Genomic DNA, 10,248 nt, shown 5'->3' on the forward strand with positions numbered 1-10,248 from the left:
TTTCAGCCCAAGTGTCAAAGGACTGCTTTGCTACCTGCCAAGTCTTCCTGTTGTCAGGGGAGTCATTAATGTACAGGGCACGTTGAGCATGGTGAAGCCTGGAGCTGGCCGTTTTGTAATTTTGAAGTGCATTCTTTTTAAAAGAGGCCGCATAGGTGATGATGCGCCCTCTGAGAAACGCCTTGCCCGCTTCCCAGAATAAATTTGGGTTGTCTACATGTGGCGCGTTTGTTAATGTGTACTCCGACCATGCGTTTTCCATGTAGGAACGGAAGTCAGGGTTGTTTTGGAGGTAGGAGGGGAAGCGCCATATTTTAGGATTTGGGTGTAAGTCAGGTGTCTCCAACGTCGCTGAGATGGGTGCATGGTCCGATATAGCAATGTCGTGTATGTCAGTGTCAGGAATCAGTAAGATCAGGTTGTCTGAGCAGAAAATATAGTAAATTCTAGTGAAAACCTTATGCTTGGAGTAGAAAGAGTATTCACGATTGGTCGGGTGGTGAAGGCCCCATACGTCATGTAGATGGAGGGAATCCATCGTGGAGGCCAAAATCGTCGGAATAGTGGGGTCTTGATGGGGTCTGTGGCGTTTGGAGGATGACCTGTCATCAATGGGTGAAGGGTGGTGTTGAAGTCCCCGCCAATTATGTGCGGGAGGTGAGGGTCACGGAGGAGCCAAGTTGTCAGCGTGCTAAAGAACTGTTTTGTGGGGCTGTTGGGTGCATATAAGTTTGAAAGTATGAGGTCTTTGGTCCCTATTTGTACGTGTGTATAAGTATGAGAACTCCTGCCTTGCGGCCATTGGAGTCAGAGCCTAACACCGTGCCCACCCAGAGTTTTTTCATCCGTTGGAGGTCAGATGTGGGGAGGTGGGTTTCCTGGAGAAGGGCAATGTCGGCTTTAAGCCTTTTAAGGTGGTGGAGAACTTTCATTCTTTTAAATGGGGAACGGAGCCCCTTCACATTCCAGGAGATAATTTTCAAATTGGTGGGGCCTTGATAGGGGTATGAGCTGTTTTTACATGTGATGGTTGAGAGAGCGTGTGTAGAGGTGTTGAATTTAGGGTTACAGAAGTGTAGGTGGCTGCATTGAATGTATGTGTTAAGCCAGCGGTGGTTGGTGCAGTTAAAGTAGAAGATGGGGGTGTGTGGGGAGGGTGAGGGTTAGGAAAGTATGGGGTAAAGGATAGAAACCATACATTAACAGTGAGGAACTTTTTTCCGCATTGGAAATCACTGCATAGTCCAGCTCCCAGTACAAGACCCTGTGACCGCAGCTTTTAGGCCCGCGTCTGGGGGAGTGGATCATGCTGGTGGCTCGGGTATTGCATGGGGAGCGAAACAGGATCTACGCAGGGAGGCCAGAGGAGTACCTTACGTTGTAAAAGGAAACAAAGCACATATTGAAACATGAACAGTAAAATATCAAACATGGTCTAAAGCACAACATAGATACATCCTACCCGTACTTGGTAGGCCATGAAGGGAGTAGATGCAGGAGGGGGGGTGTGGTAGTGATCAGCTTCACCCGGGTTAGATCGATGCAACGATCGGGCATTGAAGTCGACAGAGGCAGCAGAGATCTTGTCAACGGGGTGTGGAGGTGTATTGAACCGGTCCAGAGGGTCTGAATCATTTCGGGGAATCCTTTGGTCCAGAGCCCGGTTAATGGGGGCTGTTTTTGACGTGGGGCTGAGGTGAGGGCCCGTGCGCAGGGATTTCAAAAAGGTCACTGCCTCGGACCGTTCGTGGAAGGAGAGCTGGTCGCCATTTGGGGCCTTGAGCCGGAAGATAGCAGGAAAAGCTAGGGTGAATTTAAGTTGTCGCTGGTGCAGTTCCATCCAAATTTGTTGAAAAGCCTTCCTTTTCTTGGACACTTCCACTGAATAGTCAGCGAATATCAGGACTTTCATGCCATCAATCTGCAGGGATCTGGACTGCCTGTATTGCTGTAGGATGGAAGCTTTGTCTGAGTAATTCAGGTATTTAGCGATGATCGGACGTGGTGATTTGCGTTCCGAGATGAATGCTCCCATGCGGTGGGCACATTCCAAGGTACAGGGGCCTGAGAGGCCTAGTGCTTCAGGAATGCGCCTGGCGCAAAGATCTGTGAGGGCTGAGGGTTGCAGCGATTCTGGGATGCCCACGAATCGCAGATTGCTCCTCCTGGACCTATTTTCAAGATTGTCTAATTTCTCCAGCACATATCGGTTTGTCCTGTCTTGGGCTTGTTCTATGGATTGTACCTGGTAGAGTTCCTCCTCAATGTTAGATATGCGGTGCTCAGCCTCAATTAATCTGGAGGTATGCTCCCCTAGTTGGGCCTGGAGTTTTTGCATGCCTGTGCTGACAGCCTTCTCCACTGATGCTGCTATCATAGGGGAGAGGAGAGCAGCTACTGCCTGGGCCAAGAGCTCCATGTGGTGGTCCTGTGCTATCTGTGGCATGGTGCTCTGCTGTGCAGACAAGGTTTGTGTAGGACCAGTGCTCTGTAGTGGGGCAGGGATCTGCTGCTGAGTGGTGTCATGCTGTGATGTGTGGGGCGATGTGCTGTCCCCTACCTCCATCTCTGACGCTGCTTCCGTGGGAGGAGCCGTGTAGGCCGCAGTCAGGGCCTCGATTTCCGGCTGTGCCATCTGCGTCCTTGCGGCCGCATACGAACGCGGCCTGGTTTTTTCTATGAACTGGTCCATGATGCGGCCGGTATTGTGGGGAGAGGCTGGCGGTTCTTGTCGGGCGGATTTGCCGGTTTTATAGGCCGATTTCGGGGTTTGTCAGCAGGAGCTGTGAGGAGAGACAGCTACTCCATGCGGCAACGGAACCGGAAGTCCGGCTGGTATCTCTCATCTCGATTGACTTGGATCTACGTTGTGGTACTTTAGTGATTTTTCAAAAACGGTGTTTGTGTGTTTATCCACCATTTTTTTTAAAACTGTCCCTTCTTGGTCACATAGAAGGGCAGTATCAATTGCCCCCTTATTATTAAAGGTGGGTTATAGATACAGGGTTGTGTGGGAAAAGGTCCTTGTTTTCATTAACATGAAGACATGGTGCTGAGCTGGGGGGGGGGGGGGCTCTAGCAAGACACCCAAATATGTGGCCTGGTAGGGTTTAGGTTAAGGGGGGGCACACACTGATCCTTCTCTCTTTCTTGGCCTGCCACACTGCATGCTCAGATAAGGGTCTAGATGTAATTTTGGGGGACATCATGCTTTTTATTGATTTATTTATTTTTTGTGTGGGGTTTCTGTGGATCACAGGAGTGCAGTGTGGATCACAGGAGTGCAATTCGTTCTGCACTCCTGTGACCCAATTTAGCCCTCTGTCAGCTGAAGTCACAGAGCAGATTCAGGCCGGGGCAAGGTTGCAACAATAACATTGGAGTGGCGCCTGGCTCAGCCTTTCAGCGAGTCTCTGAGAGCCTGAGCCAGCTGCTCTCACCCCCTCCACAGTCCTGCGCTCCAGTGAACTCTCTGCTTACAGGGCTCTTAAAACTGAACGATCAGTGGTCTTTGATCACTCGGTTCTCAGTCTTAGTGCTGGTGGTTAAGTATGATTCTTGAAAAAAAAAATGCTCAACTTCTCTTTTAAACACTTTTTTTGTGAATGTCAACATTACTAAATTAGGATGTATACATCAAACAGAAGCACCACTTCACAGACATGGTCGGGGCATTTCCCAAGCATGGCATTTTATCGAGTTTTGTATTTTTAAAGTTTCACTTTAAGAATTGCTAAAATTGCTACTCCCATCAAACTGAATTTTTTTTTTATTTGGTACTTGTGCCCTTTTGTAGTGCCTAGCCCCCTATGAAATGTATTTGACCATCTCTTGCTATTAGCCTAGAAAATGATCAGACCTGTTTTTTTTTTTTTTACATTTGGCTCCAGTCAACTTCAATGAGGTTTGGATTCATTCAGTACCTACATTTTGGTTATGTTTGCTGAGCCCTGCTCAAACCAAATGCAGAAATGTACAGTTCATCACTCATTTTGATATGTACCTTGGTTCATAGACTTGCTGGAACATTTAACCTAGTTTTGAATCCAGCTTCCCTTCAGTTTCTTCACTGGCTGTGGCACATGCTATGTTTGATAAACAGAGGTGAGCTAACAGGTAACTGCTTTGCAACCAACTAATGTTGAGATAAGGTTAGGTTATGAAAATTACAGCATATGGGATACAGTGCAGCTGTCAGGACTTAATAATGCAAACTATAGTGCATAGATCAATGTTTTTCAACCTTTTTCAAATCAGGGTACCCTTGAAAACTATTTCAAGCTTTAGACACCCCACTCCAAAACTTTGTTAACATTTCTGTGTGCCAGGAATACATACAAAATCGTGCACATTCCTGACATGCAAACAAACATGGCATTTTTTTTTTTATTGTACCTCCACACATTGGCAAACGTGGTGCATTTTCAGTGTGAAGCAATTTTAAAAAAAGGATCGATTACTTCTTTCCCTGCATTTCTGTGGGTAGGTCACCAATTGAAATGAGTGAGCAGTCCTATATGCAGCACGCAGCCTCACAGATGTGAGGGCTGGTTCACATGTGAGGTTGTGTGACAATAAAGCCACATAGTTGAAGCGCATTTTTTACCACCCTCAACTGCTCCCCTTTTAGCTGCAGGGGCTTTGAACTTGCTGTGGCTGCAACAGCGCTATGCACCCATGGTACATTTGATGTTTGGTGCTCCAGGTACAGAGGCTGCAAACCACCTGCCATTAATTTAACTAACTACTACATCCAGCTGACTGGATGGGGCTCAGGCCTGGTACCCTCCTTTCAGCAGCCCTGGCTGTGGACCTTCTAGCACCCATTAACCACATGCCGACTGGGCCATAGCCGAAAGACGGCTACAGCGAGGTCAGCTTATTCTGGGTGGACGTCCGTGGGACATCCTCCCAGAATCCTGCTCCCGCGCGCCCCCTGTGGCGCGCACCCGGGAACATCCGTGATCACCGATCACAGTAAATGCCCGCTGATAGCGGCCGTTTACCACCATTTGACGGAGCGATCACTTGTAAACAAACCGGTGTCACGTCATGACTCCGGTTACTCCCTCCCCTCTCTGTAGCAATCGGTATTTGCTATTTGTGTGAAAAAAGGACAAAAATTTCATTTGCGTACAGTGTTGCATGACTGAGTAATTGTCATTCAAAGTGTGAGAGCACCGAAAGCTGAAAATTGGTCTGGTTAGGAAGGGGGTTTAAGTGCCCAGTGGTCAAGTGGTTAAAGGGGATCCCATAGTTGATTTTCTTAAGTACACACGTACTGTATATTTTGTGATCTCCATTATTAGTGTTCATTGAACATCAAAATAATGCTGTTTTTGTGCCTTATATGTGGCTAAGGTGAACCAAGTAAGATATGTATGCACTGTAATACCTCTTTTAAAACATACATTACAGTCTTTTTATTCCAGTATTTTATTTACAGCCCACATCAGTGATACTTCATGTAGGACTGTTTTTGCTTGATATGTGAAGGCAAAATGGCTAAAAGAAGAAAATGCCCCAAAAACTTGGAAAATACACCTATTTTAATTTCAGGTATTTCAGTAGTTAGCTGGTATATGTTTGCTGAACCACATGTGTCTATCAATTACCTGTAGTTGACTGAATCTCTGCCAGCTTCACATGGGGGTAGTAAATACTATGATATTCCTCCATTTTTTTGAGAGTACGTGATTCAACAGCATGAAGAAATTACCTTTCTCTGGACTGATTCTTTTTTGGATAAAAAGATTTTTTCTTTAAACTAATAATATTATTTAAAGAATAAAAATGTGACATTTAACTTTTCTAATGCAACTGGCTAAAATCCCTATTTCAGCACTATGGAGGGCTCAAGCCAGAACACCAGCCTGCTTTCTGACTTAAAAGCGATTTTGAGAGCTCACTGAACATTGGATGGTTGGCCATATTTACCTGCCACACTTTTATTCCTATTATAAACATGGTGAATATTGGCATAAAATGCCAGAAAATGTGTTCAAATTTAAAATTGGTGGATTTTATGAAATAATTACTTCACCAGCAAAGCCAATGTAAATAGGCTCCTGAAGTAAATAACGATGGCAGTAAACAAATTATGTTAAATGTAAGGCACATTGATTAGGAATAAGCATTGCTACAAAATCTTGCCTTTGACTTAAAGAATAAAAGCAGCAGTGAAAAGCATGTTACATCTGTGATGTCCCCATAGTCTGATATGATATTGAAAGTCTGAAATCATCAGGGCCGTTTTTAAGGCAGGGCAGCTGCCCTGGGCACTGTCATTGTTGTGGGACCCAAAGCAGCTGCTTCATTCTTGCAACTATCTTGGTTTAAATTTCCTCGCCCCTTGAGGTTTTAGTCCTGTGCTGTGTCCCAATATCTCAGTGTGAAGTGCTGCTACTAATGCTGCCCAGCTCTGCCCTATTGTTGTGTACAGATGATTCACCTGTAGACCTTGTGTTTACATGTAAATTACCACATTCATATGTAAATAGAGGCGGCCAGCAGCATTGATATGTATATCATGTCCCCCTGAGGTCATATCTATAGGAATCTCTAGCAACCAATCAACAAGCAGAAATCATGTGCTGTAACCTCTAGCAACTAACCAGTGAGCTGTAATGTGTTCTGTAACCTCTAGCAACCAGTCAGTGAGCAGTAATGATACACTGTAACCTCTGGCAACCAATTGCAATAGCTGCCTGATCTGATTCAGTAAACTGATTTTGAGTCTAGCTGCTATTTATTGTATGTCTGAGAGCAGGTGGAGAGTGAAACTGCATGGAGGGGGGGGGGGGGGGCAAGAAAAGTTTTTCCCAGGGTCCAATCAATATTAAAGACGGCCCTGCTAATAATTAGACATGTGCATTCGTTTTCGTCCGAATGCATTTTCATCCGAATTTCAGCTATTTTCGTTTTCGTTTTGACAAATGATAACGAAAGCACAGAATCCGAAAAACTAAAGATCCGACATAAATAAATGTTTAATTTTCGTTTTCATTGTTACAACAGTTCGATATAGAATAGGAGATTCGACGTGACTCTGACAATAACAATCTGTGTCTATAGAACCTGTGGTCGAATGTGCCTAACCTTACCTCTATTAGTCCAAGATTATATAGAGAAAATATTCAACAGAGAAAAAAGATTTGACAGAGAGAAAAGATTCTGCAAGTTACTGTCCTAAAAAGTGTTTGGGGACCCGGGTCCTGCCCCAGGGGACATGTATCAATGCAAAAAAAAAGTTTTAAAAATGGCTGTTTTTTCGGGAGCAGTGATTTTAATAATGATTAAAGTGAAACAATAAAAGTGTAATATTCCTTTAAATTTGGTATGGGGGGTGTCTATAGTATGCCTTTGAAGGGGCGCATGTTTCTGGTGCTTAGAACTGTCCCTGCACAAAGTGTAATTTATGCAGGAAAAAAAGTCCTTTAAAATCACTCACAGCTATTATGAATTGTCGGCTCCGTAATACAGAGAACACTCATTGAAAGTCATTGATAAAAAAATAAATAAAAAAAAGTGCGGGGGTCCCCCAAATTCAATTACCGGGCCCTTCAGGTCTGGTATGGATATTAAGGGGAACCCTGCATCAAATTTTAAAAAAAAATTGACGTAGGGTTCCCCCTAAATATCCATACCAGACCCTTCAGGTCTGGTATGGATATTAAGGGGAACCCTGCGTCAAATTAAAAAAAAAATTGACGTGGGGGTCCCCCTAAAAATCCATACCAGACCCTTTATCCGAGCACGCAACCTGGCAGGCCGCAGGAAAAGAGGGGGGGATGAGAGAGCGGCCCCCCCTCCCTCCTGAACCGTACCAGGCCCTCTGATGGTCCTCTGATGTAACACAGGCAGGTTTCCGTTACATCAGGGAGGGGCGGGGTCACCCATACGTCACGGGGAAGCCCGGGTTTCCCCTTGCGTCACAGCGGGGCGGGGTCAGGTGACGGGTGGTCCCGCCCTCCGCAGTGTCTCCTCAGTGGAGACAGAAGATGTATGGATTCACTGCGCTAATTCAGATGAGCCATCGCTGGACCCCGGAGAGATGATCGTCCGTCACTGGATTGCAAGAGTGGATAACCACCGCTGGAATATTTTTTTATTTATTTTTTATTTTTAATAAAGGAATTTTTCAAAAGTGTGTTTGTCTTATTTAACTATTTTTTACACTTTCTTTGTGAAATGGCAGGGGTACTTTTGTACCCCCTTACCATTTCAAACAGGGGGGGCCGGGATATGGGGGTCCCCTTGTTAAAGGGGGCTTCCAGATTCTGATAAGCCCCCCGCCCGCAGACCCCCACAACCCTGGCCGGTGGATGAGGCCCTTCTCCACATCAACATGGGGACAAGGTGCTTTGAGGGGTCACAGACCCCCAAAGCATCCTCCCAATGTTGAGGGCATGTGGCCTGGTACGGTTCAGGAGGGAGGGGGGCGCTCTCTCGTCCCCCCCATGTTTTCCTGCGGCCTGCCAGGTTGCGTGCTCGGATAAAGGGTCTGGTATGGATTTTTAGAGGGACCCCCACGTCAATTTTTTTTTATTTGACGCGGGGTTCCCCTTAATATCAACACCAGACCTGAAGGGTCTGGTATGGATATTTAGGGGGAACCCCACGTCAATTTTTTTTTTAATTTGACGCAGGGTTCCCCTTAATATCCATACCAGACCTGAAGGGCCTGGTAATTGAATTTGGGGGACCCCCACACTTTTTTATTTATTTATTTATTTATTTTTTTATCAATGACTTTCAATGAGTGTTCCCTGTATTACGGAGCCGACAATTCATAATAGCTGCGAGTGATTTTAAAGGACTTTTTTCCTGCATAAATGACACTTTGTGCAGGGACAGTTCTAAGCACCAGAAACATGCGCCCCTTCACAAGCATACCATAGACACCCCCCCCCCCCCGTACGAAATTTAAAGGAATATTACACTTTTATTGTTTCACTTTAATCATTATTAAAATCACTGCTCCCGAAAAAACGTCAGTTTTTAAAACTTTTTTTTGCATTGATACATGTCCCCTGGGGCAGGACCCGGGTCCCCAAACACTTTTTATGACAGTAACTTGCAAATTAGCCTTTAAAATTAGCACTTTAGAATTTGAACGTTGGAGTCCCATAGACTTTAATAGGGTTCTAAAGTTCACACAAAGTATGCTATATACTAGCTCCGTCGAATCTTCTTTATACATTCGACAGACACCATAAGCCTTCTAAGACAGATTCGACCGTAATTCATGTGGATTTTCGGACGAATGCAATTTTTGAACGAAAAACTAAATAGATAAAAACAAATTTCAGGAGTAACTAAATAAATAAATTTTTCGGACAAAACAAAATTCCGAAACGAAATATTTTACTCTGCACATGTCTACTAATCATACAAATGTGTTCTGTTTTGTGTGTTTGTGTGTTTTGTGTGTTTACTGTATATGGAAAATGTAAGATAAATGATATTCCTACATCTTTATAAAATCAAATTGAAATACCCCTATATTATTTTTTTAGATACAAAATTCGATATGCAACCCCCAAGCAATTGTATTTTGTGACTTTCAGTAATGCGGAGCTTAGCTCCTAGCAGTTATATTTAAACAAGAATGTGATGTACTTTGTCAGTTTAAAGTAAAGTGCCCTCATTCTTTCAAATGTTCACATGCTCTGACTGGACATTAAAGTAAGCAGTCCTTGTTAAAAGAGATTTCATACAATATTTTTAATGCCTACATAGTGTATACTTATTAATGTTTCTCTCCGTTGCAAAAAGATATGGATAGTAACTGCCAAAAGTGTTGTTTATGGGCTTTTAAATGTTTAGGGTTAGCTATGCATATTTAAAACATAGCATTTTTTTTTTTTAGATATTCAAGATATTTGTATATACTGTACTGTATATGTAGCATTTTTTTTTTTCAAAGTGTGAATTAGAACAACACAAGTTAAAGTGGAACTAAAGTTTTAACTAAAATAACCATGAGTAGGCAGGAATGTCCACTTAGTTATGCATGAGCAACTCAATTTACGTTCTTGCACAACGCATGTGTGCTGGGATGACTATACTTCTGCAGATGTACAGGGGTGGCATTATCCTGCACGGGCAAATCAAGATGGCTGAAGACCGGCACCCAGAAGAAGTTGATGAGAAAATGACATTGTCGGTGTGGGACTTTGGTCTTTTGAAGCAAAGGAAAGTATTGAGACTTCAGTTCCGCTTTAATATCTAAACTTACCCAGGCTT

This window comes from Lithobates pipiens, unplaced genomic scaffold, assembly GCF_037356315.1.
Source record: "Lithobates pipiens isolate NorthernLeopardFrog02 unplaced genomic scaffold, aLitPip1_a1.2 Scaffold_8, whole genome shotgun sequence".
NCBI lineage: Eukaryota > Metazoa > Chordata > Amphibia > Anura > Ranidae > Lithobates > Lithobates pipiens.